The sequence below is a fragment of the Myotis nattereri genome (genome assembly GCF_964212035.1).
Source record: "Myotis nattereri genome assembly, chromosome: 5".
In the NCBI taxonomy this organism is placed as follows: Eukaryota; Metazoa; Chordata; class Mammalia; order Chiroptera; family Vespertilionidae; genus Myotis; species Myotis nattereri.
In genome coordinates, this window is record NC_138080.1 from 28,897,423 (window position 1) to 28,917,061 (window position 19,639).

The 19,639-nt window shown below is 55.3% G+C and overlaps 1 protein-coding gene across 1 annotated transcript in view; it reads left to right on the plus strand.

The window, feature by feature from the left end:
* Positions 1–7,931: 7,931 nt before the first annotated feature.
* Positions 7,932–19,639, plus strand: part of PTPRS (protein tyrosine phosphatase receptor type S) — a 100,834-nt gene continuing 89,126 nt past the window's right edge. The window contains exon 1 of the mRNA XM_081091514.1: positions 7,932–8,123. The gene's annotated coding sequence lies outside the window, so the exon portion shown is untranslated. The remainder of the gene's footprint in view (positions 8,124–19,639) is intronic.

Here is a 19,639-nt window from a genome sequence, read left to right on the forward strand (position 1 = left end):
AAGAGCATATAGACAACATGGATTGTCCAGGGCCACAGGGCTGCCAAGTGGCAGGAGTATCTGACTCTAAACCTTGGGAATCATCTGTCCCCCAATTCTGGTCCCTAAAGTGAAACTGGAGGGCTGCCTGGAGGAGGAGAGAAAGTGGTAAGGGGAGGAAGGAGAGAAGGAAGGAGGAAGAATGAAGAAAGGTGGAGACTTTCTGAGCAACCTACAGAGAGTAGGACCAGGGCCAGAGGAGGGAGGCGAAAGGGAGACAGAGTAAAGGAAAAACTAACCCTTGGCATAACCCCAAACCAAGGTGGTTCTGCCATGCAGGGAATGAGTGTGCAAGGCCAGCCTGTGTCAGGGAGCGGTTTCCACTCGGCGAAATCCCCTGAGCTCCCAGGCCCCTCACTCCTCTAACAGCCTGTGATGGAAGGGCAGAGGGGACCCTGACCTGAGACTCCAGGGCAGCCTTGGCTGAGCGCGACTCAATTCTCAGCGTCCTGGTTTCCAATCCAGGCTCCGCTGTGTGGGTCTAGGCTGGTCCTCAGCCTCTCTGTGCCTCACCAGAGCCAAAGCAGCACAGACCTCCCAGGAAAAACATTGGGGGCTGTGTCTGGAACAGAGCGTGCACCCTGGAAATGCTGATTCTGCTGACACTTCCAGCTTCGGTCCTCAGGAGCTGTGGCTGCTGCTAAGGGCTGGTTGGGGTCCGGCACACCTGGGGAGGGCTGGCAGCAGTAATTTCGCTGTGTTTCCAACGCAGCCCTCTGCAGACTCCTGCTCAAGTGCTCAGGGTGGAGTGGGCTCCTGTTTACTGGGCATTGGGGGCACAGGCTGCCCGGCCTGTGAGTGAGGGGCTCACGCGCCTCAACCTCATCACACATTCCTTGGGGCAGCAGCCGCAGGAGTCAGAGGACTCGGGGCTGTGTGTACACTGCTGACGAGTGCATGCCTGGGGGCCCAGTCCTGGGACTCCGTCATATGGGTTAATGATTCAAATGTGCCCCCATTTAGTCCCTGCAGGTCATCTAGACCAAGGGTCACTTCGCCTCCCAAGTCTGTCCCCAGTCTAGCTACTTTCCCCCCTAAGCTGCTTGCATCCTGGTCCACCCTGTCATCACCCAGCTGGGGCAGCGCTGTCACCTCCAACCTGGTGTCCTAGCTCCCTCCTAGCTCCCACCCTCGCCCACCATGGTCTGTCCTCCCTGCGGCCGCCACCAGAGGGCGCCGGTGAGCACTTTAGTCAGGTCCCCTTCCTCCTCTGCCCACTCCCTCCCAGCCGTGGGCAAACTACGGCCCGCGGGCCCGTTGAGATGAATAAAACTATTGAAAAAAAAGACCGTACCCTTTTATGTAATGATGTTTACTTTGAATTTATATTAGTTCACACAAACACTCCATCCATGCTTTTGTTCCGGCCCTCCGGTCCAGTTTAAGAACCCATTGTGGCCCTCGAGTCAAAAAGTTTGCCCACCCCTGGATAAGCCCAAGTCCTCCCTGTGGCTCCTAAGGCCTTGCACAACCTGCCCTCACCTCCTCCCTCTACACCTCCCCCCCAACTCTGCTACACACACACACACACACACACACACACACTCACACACACACACACACACATAGGCCTCCTTGCTGTTTCTCCAACACACCAAGCACCGTCCTGTCCCAGGACCTTTGCACAGACTGTTCCTGCTGCCTGGGGTGTTCTTCACCCACCAGCACTTCTCACCATAGGTTTATTCATCTGGTTTCACGTTCATCTCTCCTGTTAAGAAGGCAGCTTAGGTGCCTGTAATTGTCTGACGGGTGCATGGATAAATTTAGAACGAGCTGAATCAGACCTGGGGCCGGAAGGCCAGCCCTGTCTCTCCCAAGCTATGCGAATGCCAGTACATCCTTTTCCACTCTGAGTCTCAGTTTGCTTGGCTGCAAAATAGGGAGAAATCACCCTGGGGAGGATTCGTGCTGCTCGGCTGCCTGGGAAGCTCTCAGCCTACCACCCAGCACGCGGCAGGTGCTCATCAGATGGAAGTTTCTGTTGTGCAATGTCCTTGACCTTCCCCCTTCCTTCAGCAGCCTGTTCCCAGCTCAGAAACAGGGCTCATGTTTTGGTTTCTCTCTGTTCCAAGAAAAGTTATGTCCTCTTAGGGGACAAGGACAGTGACCCTAGGTCGGGGGGTCCGTGCACTGCTTCTGAAACACTGTGAGTCTCTGGGGCACAGGAAAGGCACCCCCCCCCCCGCCACACACACACATTTGAGGGCCCCAGAGTGCCAGGCACCCGGAGAGAAGCTTGATGGGTAATTGGGACGCAAGGCGAGCAGATTTATTTAGCACTTCCCGTTTTATCCTGCACGACATCTCCGCTGCCAGGACGATCCCACTCACAGCGGCATGGTTGGGTGGGAGCCGCAGAGGGTGGCAGGTGGAGGGCTAAGCTCTAGCAATGTGGGGGCAACCTTGCCCCCTCCATGTCTTGGCCAAGCTGCCCCCTCCCCGAGGCTGGGTTTCCTTTGGAGGTGTGAAGTAACACTATAGTATCTAGTAATTGCCTACTACGTGCCAGGTACGTCTCTGATAACTGCACTTGATTAAAGGCAACTAGAAGCTGCTCTCGGATGTTTGTTAACTGACTTAGTGACGTGCAGAGTGGTTAACACAGCCTGGGCAGCAGTGCCTCGCAGTGGCTGCTGCTTGATTGGATTTTGGGAGGGAACCATGTGTACAAACTATAGATAGGTAAACTGAGGACAACTTTATAACATCCTGGGGTAAAATACACACCTTTTGGATACACACCTTGTGGTTGTCTAGTGATGGGGAGAAGAGATGTCACTTTGATCCCACAATTAGGACTCTGACCTCACCCTGGCTCCCCCCAACCCCTCCCCCCAAGCTCATAGCCTTCTAGCTCTGCCCAGAATAAGCCTGTTCCCCTTCAGCCAGGACTCCCCTCCACCCCACCCCCACCCCCAGCTGTGGTGCAGTCTATTCCCAAGAAGCACCGCATCTGGGTACAGTATGCAAATGAAGTGAGCTAACCCTTTTCACTCTCAGGAAGGTCCCACACCTGGCAGCTTGGATCAGTGGATGGGTTACCAAGCTTCCTGCCCATCCCGGCCCCCAGCCCAGCTGTCACAGGGACTTAAGACCAGGGGCTGCTCCAGCTGGAAGGGTCCGTGGAGCCTCCTGCAGGTGCTTGTAGGAGTCAGGGAAAACGTGGAACGACAGGAAGGGCAAGCCCGAAGTAGGCACAGCCTGGGGAAACTGTCCCGAGGCAGGACCGCCGGAGAAGGAAAGGGGACAGCTTCTGTCGTCAGGCTGGTCTTTGTTTCAGACTTGTCCCTGGGCCAGTGATGTCACCTCACAGGGCCTCTCAGCCTGAGCTATAACTTACACAGCATACAGGTCACCCGTTTAAAGTGTACAATTCAATATTTATAGGATACTCCCAAATGGTCAACCACCCACAATCTAATTTTAGAAGATTTCATCACCCCAAAAGAAACCCCAAAAGGACTCATTGCTCAATCTACGATCATGAAGATTTATGCCTGTTTCCATCCAAGAATGTTATAGTTTCACCTCTTACATTTAGGCTTAGGATCCATTTTGAGTTCATTTTTATATATGGTGTGAGGTAAGGGTTCAATTTCATTCTTTTGCATGTGAATATGCAGTTTTCCCGGTGCCACATGTTGAAAAGACCATTCTTGCCCCACTGCATTGACAACCTTGATGAAATCAATTGATCGAAGATGCGAGGGCTTATTCTGGACTCTCAGTTCTATTCTATTGACCTATATGTCTATTCTGATGCTAGTACCATGGTGTCTTGATGACCATAGCTTTGTAATAATTTTTGAAACTGGGAAGTGTGAGCCCCTCAGTTTTGTCTTTTGTAAGATTGTTTGGCTATTCTGGGTCCTTTGAATTTCTGTATGAATTTTAGGATCAGCTTTTCAACTGCAAAAGAAGCCAATAGGGATTTTGATAGGGATTGAGCTGAATCTGTAAGTCTTAACAATATTCCATCTCCTGATCCATGAACATGGGTTGTCTTTCCATTTATCTAGGCTTTCTTCCAACAATGTTTTGCTGTTTTCCTAGTATAAGTTATACACTTCTTTTGGTAAATGCATTTCTAGGTATTTTATTCTTTTGATCAATTGCAAATGGAATTGGTGTCTTAATTTCATTTTGTTTGTTCATTGCCACTGCATAGGAAATAAAATGGATTTTTGTGTATTGATCGTGTATTCTGCAGCCTTGCTGAACTTGTTTCCTAGTCTTAATAGTTTTTTAGTGGATTCCTTAGAATTGTCTACACACTCAATTATGTCATGTGCAAATAGAGATAGTTTTATTTCTTCCTTTCCAATCTGGATGCCTTTTATTTCATTTTCTTGCCTAAATGCCAGGTTAAAAATTCCAGTAGTTTGAACAGAAATGGTGAGAGCAGACATCCTTATCTTGTTCTTGGTCTTAGAGGGGCAACATCCAGTCTTTCACCATTAAGTATGATGTCGGCTGTCGTGCCCTTGAAGTGTCAGGCTGAGGAAGTGCCCTCTGTGCCTAGTTAGCTGAGTGCCTTATCATGAAGGGATGCTGAATTTTGTCAAGGGCCATAGTCACAATTTGAACCCATGTTTCTCTGATGCCAATGCCCCAGCCCTTACCTGCTGCACTAAATCAGCAGACTCCCAAAGGAGCCGCCCATGGGACCCAGTAAAGAGCTGATACTCAGCAAATGGGGTGCTCCCATGCGCCCCTTTTCTCTTTAGCATTTGAAGTGAACTTGGAGGGAGAAGGAGAGGGAGAGGGGGAGGGGGAGGAGAGGGGGAAGGGAGGGGGAGGAGAGGGGGAGAGAACCGTCTTTAATTTGAAGGAAGTGTAATGGTGGTGGCATCTCTGGCACACCAAAGTCACAGGGATGTTTTAGACCTGTCTCACAGGGATGTAAGGCCGGGTTCTATGCAGACAATCCTGAACTTGGCAGGAGGAGTCCTGTTTGTACTGCGCAGCTGATGGCTTCCCTGGAGTTGTCTCAACAAAAACACACTGGAGCTAATGACTACGTTCTGGGAGTCACTGGGGGTGGGCAGGCTGGGCTGGAGGAGGAGGAGGAGGAGGAGGAGGAGGAGGAGGAGGAGGAGGAGGAGGAGGAGGAGGCGGCTGGGAGCCGGGGAGAGTTCCCCACCCCAAGCAAAAGATGGAAATGTCCAGTGACTGAACTTTTCACCCAACAAACAATGAGTTACACCCACTGCTGGCAGAGGTTGAGACCCAGAGCCCCCTCCCGACCCCAGCGTTTTGCAGTGTGGGACTTTGAGGTTCAGCCATGCCCCCCGGGGAGAACATTCTCTCCTTGGTTCTCTTCAAGCTCTGGCTTGCAGGACGTCTTGGTTTGGTGGGACTGAATCCTTAATGCCTTTCTGACACTTGTTGACCTCCTGCAGCTGCCCGGAGGCTAGCACAATATCAAACTAAAATGTTCTGTTCTCCTTGTATTGATCTTCATGGTCACCTGGCCAGCCATCCTGACTTTCCCACAGACACTGGCCGCATTTATGAAGCAAGTCTTTCTTGAGTCTATACCTGGTGCCAGGTGCGTGGCGTTGTGCAGCTCACTCCACTCCCCCCACAGCCCTAGGAGATGGAGACTACTTCTATCCCCCATTTATAGATGGGCAATCGGAGGCCCAGCTAGAGTGGGGAGACAGACAGAAACTAAGCAAACTGGCCCAAATACAAAATCATCCCAAATGATAATAAATAATCTGGTCCCAAGATGAAGGGTGAGGAGCATCCAGCCTTGGAAAGAGCAGGAGGAACAGCCAGTGCTAAGGCTCTGAGGCTGGATTGACTGATGTTCGGGAGAAACATTGAAGAAGAGATTTTGTCTCTCTCTTCCCCTGGACTATTAATGCCTGGAGGGCAGGAATTTGTGTAACCTGTTTTGTTTACTTCTGTGTCCCAGAGCATAAAACAGGCTGGTACAGATTAATGGCCCGAAGGGATGGGTTTCACAGGCACACACTGTACCATATTTACACCCATTTTTCTTTGTTGCTTGAAAGAAATAAGTAGATGTGGTTGTCCTCTTTTATTTTTTCTTCAATATTTTTATTGATTTCAGAGAGGAAGGGAGAGGGAGAGAGAGAGAGAAACATCAATGATGAGAGAGAATCATTGATCGGCTGCCTCCTACATGCCCCCTACTAGGGACCGAGCCCGCAACCCAGGCAAGTGCCCTTGATGGGAATCAAACCCGGGACCCTTCAGACCGCAGGCTGACACTCTATTCCACTGAGCCAAATCAGCCGGGGCCGGAAGAGTAAAGCTCAGAGTGACTTGTTCAAGGTTCCACCTCTTAATAGGCAGAGCTGGGACTCATGCCACATCCATCAGCCTGCAGTCTCATTTCACTCTGCCTCCATTGAGCAGGCAAGGCCCGAGCGCCCATTGTGTATGAGAAGCCATGCTCAGAGTGTGTGGGACCATACCACTTGATCCTTCAAAATGGGGCTGTGTCCCCACTGCTTGGATGATAAAAACCGAGGTCAGATTGCCGATGACTAGGTCATGGAGCTTGGAAGGACAAAATAGGCTCTGCAAACCTGGCCGCTGCACTGGCCGCTGGGAAACTCCAAGCTTAATTTAGGTCCCTTGTTTAATTATTCATTCTCTCCTCTCCTCCTATTTATGACTTCCGCCTTCTCATTTTGTCCCCCAGTTAATGCCTCTTGTTTATATCTGCATCTTTGGCCTGGAATGAATGAATCAACGATTTTGGAAGAAAAAACCTCAAATTCTAAACTTGAGTTCCTTTGTGGGTATGAGGCCCTCTTCAAATACATACCTTGAAGAAATAAAATTCTTTCAACATGTGGGACACAATGACTCCACGTGCAATCTTGTTTGGTGTCAGAGCACTCACATCTCCCATGGTAATCCTTTCCTTTTATTTTTATTTTTGTCTTGTTGTCTCCTTATCCCATTTTCAAGCATCAACTACGGCTAGGCAGGCACCTTATCACAATCCATCCTTACACTTTCTCCATGTGAGCAGGGGGCTGGCTACCTTGCCCATTTTACAGATGGGCATCTGAGAACCAGAGAGGGAAACCCAGTTTGCAGGTGGCAAAACCCAGGCTCAGAGTCCCACACAGCTAGTAAGTTCCTGAGCTGGGGTTCCTGTGGTGGTTTGTCCAGACTCCAGGGCAGCTGACAATGATACTTAGGTAGAATGTTTGTAAAGTGTTTACTCTGCAGGAAATGCTCCCTCATCCATCCCCTCATTCATTCAACCAATACACAGGGATCCCAGAGTCCATGGAGTCACATCCTAGTATGACCAGAAAAAAACCAGGATGATGGATAGAGAATGGAGCGTGAGATGGTTGGTGGCCCAGGTCAGGGAGGGCTTCTCCGAAGACTTGCTATTTGAGCAAAAATGAGGTCTTGGAGGAAAACCATTTCAGACAAAGGAACAGCACGGACAAGGTCCCTAAGTCAGGAGTGAGCAGTTTGTTTAAGGAGCCAGCTTGTCTGGAGCATGGAGCTCTAGGGACTGAGTCGTGGGTGCAAATGCGGAGAGATGGCTGGGTTTTATTCGAAGAGCACTGGGAGCTTTGGCGGAGTTTCCAGCAGGGCATGGCAAGCACCATGGCCTTTGTGCCAATAGCCCGGGGGCTCACGCGCCAACCGGTGATCAGAGCGGTCCCTCGCGCTAACGCCGCCGCCCACGTGTCACGCGAAGCCCCGCGCCCCACGTGCTCCCGCGGCCCTTTAAACGCCCGCGGCCACGTGGCTCAACTCCGCGACCTCATTGGTCGGGGGGGCGTGGCGGCCGCGCGGCTGCGCAGTGACGCGCGCGGGCCGGCCCCGCCCCACGGCCGCCGGCGGTGGCGGCGGCGCTGGCGGAAGGGATGACGTCACCGGCTGGAAGGGGGGCGCGCGAGCCGGCGCGAGGGGAGCGCGAGCCGCAGTGAGTGTCCTCGCGCCGCCCGCCCGGCAGCCCGGCCGGCGCGCGCATGCCGCGAGCCGCTGGCGCTTGGGCTCCGCTCGGATCCCTTGTAACAGCCAGGATGTGAAGCGGGGCAGAGCCGGGGGAGCCCAGCCCAGCCAGCCTCCAGGTAAAGGAGGGAACAAAAATCCCGAATTACCCTAAAATTGCGGGCGCTCCAATGGGGGTCTCGGAGGCAGCGGAGTGGGCAGCGCGCCGGCTTTGTGCTGGGGAAGCCTGCACGGCCATTGTGCTCGGAGGACGCTCCGCTGCAGCCGGCTGCATGCCCAGTCGCTGCGCCCGGCCAGCTGCGTCCGAACAATGCCCCCGAGGGCCGGACTGGGCGGGGGCGACGGGAAGGCTTCGCGGGCGGGGCGGGGGGCTTCGCCGCGGCCGGGGAGGGGGCTGGGCTGGACTCGCCCGGAGCGCGGCGTTGGAAGCTGCCCAGCGCCGCCGGCTGCATCACCCCGGGCTGCGGGCGCAGGGGTACGTGCGTGTGTGGAGCGGGTGCTGGCCCCCTAAGCACCGGCGAGGGACCCCGGGCGGGCCCTGAAGGCAGGGGGCGCTGTGCTGGGGGCTGGGGATGCGGGTGCGCGGGCGCCCCGGAGTGGAGACCAGCCCGGGACTGGCGGCTCCAGGTGGGAGCAAGGGAGGACCCGCAGCTGCGTCCAGCTTGGCTGCTTTGCAACGCCTTCCCTCTCCAGTCCCCATCCCCTGGAGACCCCCGACTCAATGCCGTCTCCCTCGAGCGCCTTCCCGGCCTCGTCTCTCCTTTGAAAGGAGAGCGCTCCTCCATCACCCCGGCCTTGCCCCACCCTTCTGCCGCCCTGGCTTCCCCTTCCAGCCCCCCGGGCGAGGCGAGGCTTAGCCCCCAGCCCCAGGGACTCTGGCGGGCGGACGAGCGTGCGCCCGGCACCCGACCTCCCCTGGGCGCCGGGGGTCCCGGGAGAGGAGAAGCCGCCCCTACGTCGCCTGCCCGGGGGTTCTGCACGCCGCTGGAGCCCCCTGGGGGCTGGGAGGAGAGGGTCGGTGACGTCATCCCGGGGGGCGGAGTCGTCGGAACGGGGTTGAAGGGGGCGTGAGGGGGAGGGGGGTTGCCCCGAGGGGAGGCTCCCCGAGTTCCAGTGTCCGCGCCCTGGCTCAAGGGTTTCGTCTAAGCCGCGGCCAAGTTCACTGCTCCTTATGGAAACCTTTCAAATTCAGGACCCCCCCCCCCCGTAGTCCTTACCCTCACAAATCCAGGAAACTTACCCCCCCCCCCTCACGGAACCTCCCTAAATCAGGGAACTCCCCGTCAACCGCGTTCTCTTCAAAATTTTCAAATCAGGGAACACCCCGCAAACTGGATATTCTAGCCACACCCCCCAATCTGGAACCTCCTCCGAAGTGACCCTTTCCCCGTTCCAACGCCTCCTCGAGTAGCTGCGTAAATGCAGCGTTTGAGAGGCCCCTTGCTCTGCAGCCCTTCTTCAGATGTGGCCCCCCACCCACCCTGGGGACCGTCCCTCAAATGAACGAGCCTCCCCAGCGCCTCCCTCTGAGGGGCACCTCCCCTCCCTCGCCTGGGCTCAGCTGGGATTCCCCGGCTCCCCCCGTCTCCATCAGGGGGAGTTCCCGCTCCGAGCACGGGGCCCCTCTGCCGCTAGTCAAACCCCTGGACAAACAGCCTGGGAGCGGGGCTGGTGGAGCCGGGGCGCTGGTGTCCAGGCTGGGCGCTAGGACTGTGCGAAGTGGGACAAAGTCCGAGGGTTCTGGAGGGTCCCCGGGATAGGGATCCGCCCGCTCTGGGCCCCCAGTGGCCTCCATCCAGACTTTGATTGCTGGGGTTCTGGCTTTCTTTCCATGTCCCCCATTGTAGTTTTCCCTGGGGTGCAGGGGACGAAGGCCCCTCTTTGTTTGGGGCACACTGCTTCCCTCGACGAGCCGCCTTCCAGGAGTGGAAGCTAGCCCTCCCCGATACTCCGATGATACCAGCTGCTGCTGCTGAAGCTTTTATTAATGGCTGAGGAACCCAGTTGATTCTGCCATTTGCATAGCTCCCCTCCCCCTCCCAGGGTCCCTTTCCTTTGTACCCCCTCCTCCTGCCAATCTCGCCTGCCTTCTGCCCTTCAGCGCTTTTCTTCCTCTGCCAGCTGATACTTTGGCTGAGGATGGTAGGCAGCTGGGGCTAGTGGTGGCTGCGTCCTGCGCCCCCAAATCCCAGAGACCACCAATTTGTGCCGATGTCTCTGGCTGGACTCCCCTGCCCCCCCCTCCCCCCCGCCCCCCCCAAGATGCCCTTCACTGGGCATCTTTTGCTGCCTGTGCTGCCTGCTGTCCGTCCAAGTCTCCATCCTTCCTCTCCAGGAAGCTTAATTCTGCCCTGTCCCCGGGGCTGCGGGGTGGGGGTGGGGTGGGGGCACCTTCACCATGACTCTGCACTTCTTCATGGGGCCCAGCCCCTTGGGGGCTGCCACCCGCCATGCTCTGTCACACCGAGACTTGGTATAATTGGGCTCAGGCAAACAAAACATCGAGGGAGACCTGGCCTGCCTGGTGAGCTCATGCGTTTTTCTATTCTTGCCACCTGGGCTGGTGACATCGACCCCCCAGGGGGTAACTGTCATGTCAGTGGACTTTAGTAGCCTGATCCACCCGCTTTGGGAGATGGGGGATGGGTCATTCCGGTGTGGCTCAGGCTTGGCACTGGGGGGCAATGCTGGGGTGGTGTGCCTGGCTCCCCAGGGAACCCTCTTTCTGCAAGGTCCTTGCAAGCCCCTGATCTAGGCCTGTGGTGGGTGCCAAGAGGGGGGCACTGAAAACCAGGTGCCTGCCTGCTGCACAGAAATCATCGTCTGTTGACCATGCTTCTGTCTTCCCCCTCAGAGCCCTGCCTTTTTCCCTGCTTCCCGGGGGATTCCGGGCATCTCCACACGTCTGTGGATCCACTTGGAGACACGAGGCGTTCTCCTAGCACGGGGACCGCGGCCCAGGGAGCGGGTGGAAGGGAGACGCTCCCTGGGTGTCAGGGGGGAGATTTGGGAGCCATCACTATCCACCCATTTTCTTCTGTATCTGGGTCGCACAGAGTGTGCGCCTCTGCCTGGCATTTCCCGGGCCCCGGCCCGGTCAAGGAGTCAGATCCACCTTTGCTGGACAGAGGGACTCCCAAGGATGACTCAGTTTCCCCTCCTGTCTTCGGGATCAGCATTGAGCAGCATTCATTTCACAGGCGTGAGAGCGCAGCGCACACTTCCAACTGCCGCTTCCAGCATCCGGGCGCCAGGAGACCTGTGGCTCTGCTGATTATGTCTGCTGCCACATGGCCTGAGCGAGGTGGCTGGGCAGGGACGGGCAGGGACGACGTGACTCTGAGGCACAGCGTGACGTTTCCACCCGTGGGGCCCTCTGCCCTGCGTTCACCTGCTAACCGTGACTTTAGTACCTATCTCGACCGTGCGTGGGGAATTAGAGCGGGAGCATGGAAAGAGTTCCGGGTGGGGAGGAAAACCCTAAAAATAAAAATGGATATTTATAAACCCAGCAGGTTTGGGCAATAATTGACGAAGCTTAATGTTTTCAGCTGAGAGCAATTTCCCCCACCCGACTGCATTAGGCTCCATTTGTGGAGTCACTCGGAGCCAGCTGAAGGTTCTTGAAGAGTGCGGTGGGCTTGGCGGGCGCCTTGCAGGCCGGGCTTCTCTTTGTGTTTGGGGGGGTCTCGTGCTTCTGGGGGGGCGGGCTTGGCAAGGGCACTGAGAAACCAGAGTCTCCGGCTTCTCTTCGTCCAGGGCAGCCTCCCGGAACACCCTCTGGTGGTGGGCATCCCCTTTTCCAGAATTTGCAAGGAAGCGGATGCAGGCTGCCCTTGCTCTGTCCTTCTGTGCGGCGAAAGATGCCGGGGGTGGGGTATTTGGAGAGAACTCCCCCCACACACCTGCTCACCAGGTAGGGTGGCTCCGTCTTCAGTGGGGACAGGAGGGGACTCGATGAAGGCTTAACTGCTGTGCCTGTACAGGTTCCACGTGCCAAGCCAACAAAAACCCGCCATGGGTGCTTAGACAAAGGCACATCATTTCCTGTATGAGGGAGAACCCGGGTACGAGGGTTTTCCAAACGGTGTTGAAATGTTGTCTATTTCCACCTGGTCTGGGACCAGAAAGCTGCCGGGTTGCAGGTTGGGGAAGATGGGAGTTGAGGTTCAAGTGCATGCTACCCTATTGTGAGGATGACGGACAGTCCAGAGGCGGGCAGGTCTTAGTGCTGAGATACGCAGGAGGTAGTGACACCTGGGTCTCCTAGCCCTGTGGTTCAGTTCGTCACCTCCTCTGCCTTTCAGAAGCTCAAGGGTACGGAGGATAATATGTGGGTTTATTTTTTCCCTTTCTTTTTTGCTTTAAGGAAATAAAAGACACTCAAAAAAGGGGGGGGGGGAGTCCCGAGGTACCATTTCTGTCTTGTCTCTGGCTGATATTTCTGAAGTGTTGTGTGTGTGTAGGGGGTGCATGGGGAATATGAAAAAATCAATTGGCTTACACTTCTGCAAAGGCGAAAATTAGCGAGCGGGTGGGAGTGACTCACGGATAGGGCCTGGACTTTTCATTGCTTTATTTTTGTCTCCTTGTCCCCCCGCCCCCGCCCCCTTCTCCAAGGAGCTGCCGATCCCCCTTGCCCCTCCCCAGGCCTATCTGGGCTGGACCTTGGGGCTGGTGTGTTTGGCCTGGCCTCGGAATCCCCGCTTTTCTTTCCTGGAATCAAGGCACCCCCCCCAGAGTTGCCGAGGTCAGAGGGGTCCCAGACCTGAAAATCCTTCCAGTTTTTTGTCTAGCATCCCTTTTGGTTCCTTCTTGGTCCCATGGATTCCACTCTGGGGATGTTTCTGGGTTGCAGTGACCCTCCTCCCCCGAAAACGTCTGAACTGGAGCGGAATCGCAAAATGTCATTTTTCTTTCCAACAGGCAGATTTTGTTCAGAACGCCCTGGGTGGTCCCTGCGACTTTTGAGATTTTTTTTTTTTTAATCTTTGCTGTTAGCCCCTTGCAGTAAGGTTGGGAGTCCCCAGTCTTCCTACTGGGGCAACTGAAAATCCCCATTTCTCTCCCGATTCTCTCCTTCCTCTCTCCCTCGCTGTATGGCCTCGCATCTGCCCTGTCACCTCTTTGGCGGAAACCTTCTCGCTTGCAAAATGAGGTTAGGCCTCTGGCTTTGGGGTCAGAGCCCTGACTTCTACCCCATACCCTGCTTCTCCTGTGCACACTCGGGCTGGTTAGCTGACCTCTGTGTTGCTTCATCTCCAGGATCAGGGCAGTCACAGCCTGTTTCTTGGCGAGCTGGTACGTGAGATGCTGTGTGTCTGACGTAGCCGAGGCGTGGGACCCCCGGAGGGAGGCGGGCGGAAGGGGTAGGGGGATGGGGCAGAGAGGGCTTGGGAAGATGCTCTGTTGTCCCGCTGTCGTGTGGGTAATTGAGTGTTGGTGGAAATTTAGGGGTTCCGGGGAAGCAAGGTCGGCACATCTGTGTGTATAATTTAGTGCGGCTTACAATTAACCCTGTGATCGGCAAATGAGGGGGTGTCGGGGGCATAATAATGGCTGCTCCGACGTATTTGGAGTTGGCGCCCGTGTCGGGCCCTGTGCCGAGTAAGCACACGAAGCAGGTCCTCACGTCCTTAACCTTCACACCCCCTGTGAGCGCAGTGGCTGTGCTGGGAGCCCAATTTCTCAGGGAAATGAAGACACAGAGAGGGGTCTTCCCCGGCCTGGGGTTGCACAGCTTGTAAGTGGCAGAGTGAGAAATCGTACCCAGGGCCAAGGGATGCCAGAATCTGAAGTCTTAACTGCTGCAGAGTCAGGTGCTCTGCCCAGTTGTCAAAGAAGTCATTTTAATGACATTTCACCAGCTGGGGGCACCTGAGAATGACTCTGGAGGCTCTGGGCTCCCAGCTGCCTTCCTCAGAGGGTCAGAGAAGAGCTTGGATGCTGGGCCAAGGCTGCCTGGGTTCAAATCCCAGCTTGGCCACTCGCTGGCTGTGTGACCCGAGGCAAGTTGCTCATCGTCTCTGTGGTTCCATTTTCACATCTGAAGAATGGAGAGTAATAGTACCCACCAAGCAGGTTATTGGGAGGATTACATGAGTTAATATGTATAAAGCAATGCATTGTGACTTAGTGGGGACCTGCCTTGCGGGGGCTCCCTGGCGGCCCCCCGTCCGTCCCTGGGGTTCAGCACGGGAGAAATGTTAGGATGACTCAGCCACTGCAAACTGGGGCGTTCCCCGTCGCTGGCTGCCTAATCAAGGCTGCCCCACTTCTGTAGCGGGACCGGGCCGGGGCGCCTGGCAGGATCCAAGCCGCGGGAGGCCAGGGGAGGCTGGTGTGGAGGGCAGGCGGCTGCTTCCGAGGCTGTGGGTGCTCCTGAGATCCCAGGCGGTGGCCTCCGACCGCCTGGATCCATGGTGGCTTTGAGCAAGGGGCGGGGGGGGGGGGAGGGGGACGGTCAGGGACACGTCACAGCTGTAAGGTCTCAGCTTTGACCACGGCCCCTCTGAGGGGTGCTCAGGAGAGGGTCAGTTTACAAGCTTGATGTGCAAGCGTTCATCCGTTCATTCATTTGCCGATTCATTCCTTCAGCCAGTCAGTATTTGAAGGAATACCAGCTGCCAGAGAACTTGAGAGCCAGACTCTGGGTTCAAATTCCAGCTCTGCTGCTCACTGGCTATGGGCCTTGGGCTAGTTACATAAGCCATCTGTGCCTCAGTTCCTCATCTGTAAAATGGGTGCTTTGGCATTGCTTCACTCAGGATAGGGGTATTGTGAGAGGCATGTGAACTAAGCCTGGCAGAGAAGGTACTATGTAAGTACTTTTTGAAAAATAATAGCAAATAAAAACGAAGTTCTGGGACTACAGCAGGGAACAAAGCAAGCTGGGTCCCTTGGGCCCTGCGGTGTTTTGGGGGCGATAGTGAGCACATAAACAGGGTTCTGAGGCTGAAATCCGGTGGCACCTAGTACTTCACCTGGCCACTGTTTCGTCTGGGGGCACATGAGAGCCTCTCTGAGTTGAAGTTGGGGCAGCAAAGACAAACCTGGGGCTGGGGGCACCCACTTGTGTGGCTGGAGGTGAGGGAAGCAGAAGTGAAAGGTGGAGGGCCCCACTGGAAGGTGGGCTGGGTCCCCTCACACCGTCTGGAAGGGAAAACTGCGGCAGAAAGGCAGCAGGAGCATCATTCTCAAACACACTGCCCATCAGGGCCCAGCAGGTAATGCCAGTGGGTGGTGTGGGCCAGGCAGGCTCCCCCAGCCCCTCGGGCAGCCCCGAATGGCTCCATAGCCAGATCTGCCAGTTTTTCTGAGAAAAACCAGGAATCAGGATTTTATATGAAACTGCCCTATTTTACATCTTTGGATCTTTTCCTTTTTTTATTGATTTCAGAGAGGAAAGGAGAGGGAGAGAGAAATGGAAACATCAGTGATGAGAGAGAATCATTGATCGGCTGCCTCCTGCTCGCCCCCTACTGGGGACTGAGCCCCCAATCCGAGCATATGCCCTTGACTGGAATCGAACCCGACCCTTCACTCCACAGGCCGACGCTCTGTCCACTGAGCCAAACCAGCTAGGGCTGGTTCTTTTTCTTAAAGCTCCTCCATTTGCTGAGTGTGTTACCTTGAACCACCTCACTTGCCATCGCTGAGCCTCTGTTTCCTGGGCTGTAAAATGGGTTTAAGATTGGAAATCACTTCGATGGGTTCTTTAGAGGCACTGGCCCGATAACTCCTGGGAGGGCCGAGAATAGGGCCTGGGCCAACGTCCGCGCTCGATAAACGTTGGCTCTGATTATATTAATATTGGTCATAACGATAAACTTGACTTAAATTAAATGCTGAGCAGAAGGAAGCCGGCTGGTCCCGTGGGGCAGGGCTGTGAATTATCTCCTGGCTGCAGGACCCGTTCCTCACACTCTCGTCTTTTCCGGAACATACCTGTTTGCTCTAAAGGCCGGGGCATGGGGGTCACCAGCATCATTTGTAGCATTTATTGGAGTGGTTTGCAACCAGGGGTGAGTTTGCTCCCTGGGCGGCATTCGGCATTGGAACATTTGGGATGCTTCTGGCATCGAGTGGTGGGGGGGGGGGTGGGGGGGGCAGGGAGGCTGCTCAGCACCCCCCATAGGGAATGACCCGGCCCCAGTGTCATCAGTGCTGATGAGGAGACAGACCCTGATTCGTGCTCAAGTTCCGCAGCAGCCTGAGAAATCAGGCTGTGGGCTTGTCCGTGGATGTCCACCTCCCACGCTTCGCAGGGTCCTGTTGGACTTGAACGCTGAGATTGCTGATGGGTTCCCTGTGCACCTGTCCTGGCCCCATGGCCCGGGTGATTGTCACAAGCGTGTAATTGCCGTGACGTGTGATCTAGAAATGGGGAGCGGCGGAGGTTTCTGGCGATGGCGCTGCATCTGGAACATGGAGGGGCTGTCATGTCCAGGTTTGTTTCTTTCCCTTTCGTCCCACCTGGTCCTGGGAGCCTGGACTCTGTCCCCACTGGGGAGGGGCTTATGGAAACGTGAGACTCTGATTTCAAATTCTGACACTGACCTTCCCACGCTGTGTGAGGCAACCTGTGGTTCTGACCACCAGGCCTTGATTTTCCCATCCGTGAAATGGGGACAGAGCTTGGCTGCTGCGTCATCGGGGACTAAGTGGTGTGATGCTGATATGGTGTCAGGCACCTGGGGTGCACACTTCGGGGCTGAATGACTGTGTCCCCCTCCCCCGCCCCCCATCTTCATGAACAGCTAGGGCAGTGGTTCTCAACCTTCCTAATGCCGCGACCCTTTAATACAGTTCCTCATGTTGTGGTGACCCCCAACTATAAAATTATTTTTGTTGCTACTTCATAACTGTAATGTGGCTACTGTTATGAATCGTCATGTAAATATCTGATATGCAGGATGTATTTTCATTGTTACAAACTGAACATAGTGATTAATCACAAAAACAATATGTAATTGTATATGTGTTTTCCGATGGTCTTAGGCGACCCCTGTGAAAGGGTCGTTCGACCCCCAAAGGGGTCGCGACCCACAGGTGGAGAACCGCTGAGCTAGGGGGATGAGGACGAGCCCCAAACCCACGGCTTCCCAACAGTTACAGGGAAGGGAGATCGCCTCAGCAGACACGAGCCCCTGTCATGGCGCCCACACTGCATCCCTGGCCTTGGGCTTCAGCTTCTTGGCATTTTCTCTTTTCATCCTTAGAACGGCCCTTAGAGGGCGGCTCTGGCCCCGCTTGTGGATAGGGACATGGAGGCACACAGTGGGGGTGAGAAACTGGAATGGCTGCAGCCTTGTGTCGGGGCTGCCCCTGCCCCAAACCAAACCGAGGTGTCATTTCTGTGCTTGTGGAGGTTCAGGAGGGTCTGCACTTGGTTTACTGCTTTGCTGTTACTGAAATTTTTAATAATTTTCGGTTGCCCTGCGGTTTCATGTTGCAGTGGGCCCCGCAATTATGGAGCAATTATGGAGCCAGAAGGCTGCTTCCCATGGCGGTTGGGAGCAGAGCAGAGGGAAGGATATTGTTGGCCAGGTCTGGGTTCCAAATCTGTTTTTGCCTCTCACAAGCTGTGTGCCTTTAGGGAAGTTGCTTTACTTCTCTGGATGGCACACCCAAACATCCCCCTTGGCAACAAAGTCCCTGCCGGCCTCCCTACCCTCTCCCTCTCCCTCTCCCCCTCTTGCTCATTCTGCAGCCACCACCATCCCATACTAATTGTCCCAGCCCCACCTCAGTAGCTCAAACAACGCTGCTCAGCTCACTCTGCCCTGGGCAGGGAGGCTAGGAGACCGGGAGTGGAGGTGCTGTGTGACTTTGGCTACTCACTGGCCGTCTCTGAGCCTCTGCATGTCTGAGGTGTCTGGCACAGAAGCAGTGATGAATGGCCATTGAGAGCCAGGGATTTTGAGGATGGGGGCCAGGGAACCTCAAAATAGTCCAAGAAATTTCCATCTGGGAGAGGCCCAAATGAGCCGAGACTCCAAAAAGTGCATAGCAGCCAGGCGAGGTGATTTTAAGACTCAATTTGATACCTTTTGTGTCTCGCCAGATTTCTGGAGAGGACACCACGGAGGCCCCCAGGAATGGGCCAGGCTTTCTTTGGGGGATCACTTTTGACATTTGAAGAACCCACATTGGCGTCTTGACTTGGCCTCATGTGCGGTGAAACCCTGAGCCAGTGGATCCACCTGCTAGGGCCTCCATCTGCTGGTCTGTAAAATGGGTGTGAGACTCTCTTGGGTGGTTAGAAGGATCCATACCGTGGATGCCTGGAAAGTACTGGCACAAACATTGTACAGTACCATGTGATGGTTAAGGCCTTTGGGAGCAAATTGGGAGACCTGGGTATAGGGTTTTGGAAGATAGGGTTTGGAGGAGCTGGGGAGCTGTTGGGCCAAGTCTGACTTCTCTCAAGGGTGTGGAGTCATGCCTAGAGCCTCTTGCTGCAGTGCCAAGAGCAGGCTGGCAGGAGCCAACAGCAAGCCCTGGGCAGATAAAACCACAGGCCAGGCTGACACTGCGATTGACGCCGGCAGGGGGCCTACCCCAGAACCACCTGAGCCATGGTGGGGAAACGAAGTCACCCTAGTGTGGCCAGAGTCTTGGGAGGTATGGGGGCGGGGGTCAGTTCTGACCTTCTAGATCTGTGCTGGGGTCACCCTGCAGGCTGCATCGAGACCTCTGGACTCCCTGTCAGGTGCTCTGCCGGATACCGCCCAGATTTCAGTCACTCACTATGACATGTGCCCCTTGTCCTGGCTGCCTGGTCCTCCTAATGACTGAGTGGTTTTCTTTAAACCCATTCTCTTTAAAAACTCAGAAGACAGTTCTTTGTCTAACTCGTGGATGGGAAACGGGAATACCCTTGACATAAGTAGGTGGAGCTTTACAAAAAATGTGACGGGAGGAAAAAAAGACATTAAATCATTTAGCTGCTACCACAGGCTTAGAGCAGTGGCCGAGGGCTACCGAGACATTAAAGCCACATCAGACGCACCGGAGACTTCCCACCTCCGGAGACTTCCCACCTCCGGAGGCTGTGAAACGCCTGGGATGGGAGCCGCCCCCCTGCCGGTTGAGTCATGGTTGCTGAATGCAGCGGCTAGGCTAGAACCGTTTGGGGGTCTCCCAGCCGCGCAGGGAGGCCAGGTCCCCTCCTGCCTTCCGACTGAGCTGCTTGGACTTTCTTGTTTGCATCTGAGTATTCCTTCTCAACGGCCTGGGGAGAAGGTTATTTCTCCCTGAATTCAATTAATGAGCCTATTAAAAACTATTTATTTTCCCTGACAGTTGTTTACTGTGGAGAAGGAGATGAATTGGTCAGGCGTCCTCGCCAGGCAGGCAGGAGGGAGGGTGGGGATGCCTGGTGCCTTGGGCGCTGGTGCTTGCGGAGTGCAGACGACGCGTGGGGTGCTGCCTTCGGGGGGCCTCCAAAACGCAGAGCCTGAACTCGGGCTGCGGGCACTGTTCCTGACCTTGGAGTGTTTGGGGAGGTGGATCCCCGGGTGGGCGTGGAGGCGGGCGGCTGGCCCCAGTGACCTCCATCTTCACTTTCCAGGCCAAAGTGTCCCAGATGCACTGGTTTGGAACCTAAGCCCTGACCCCACTGGGCCATATG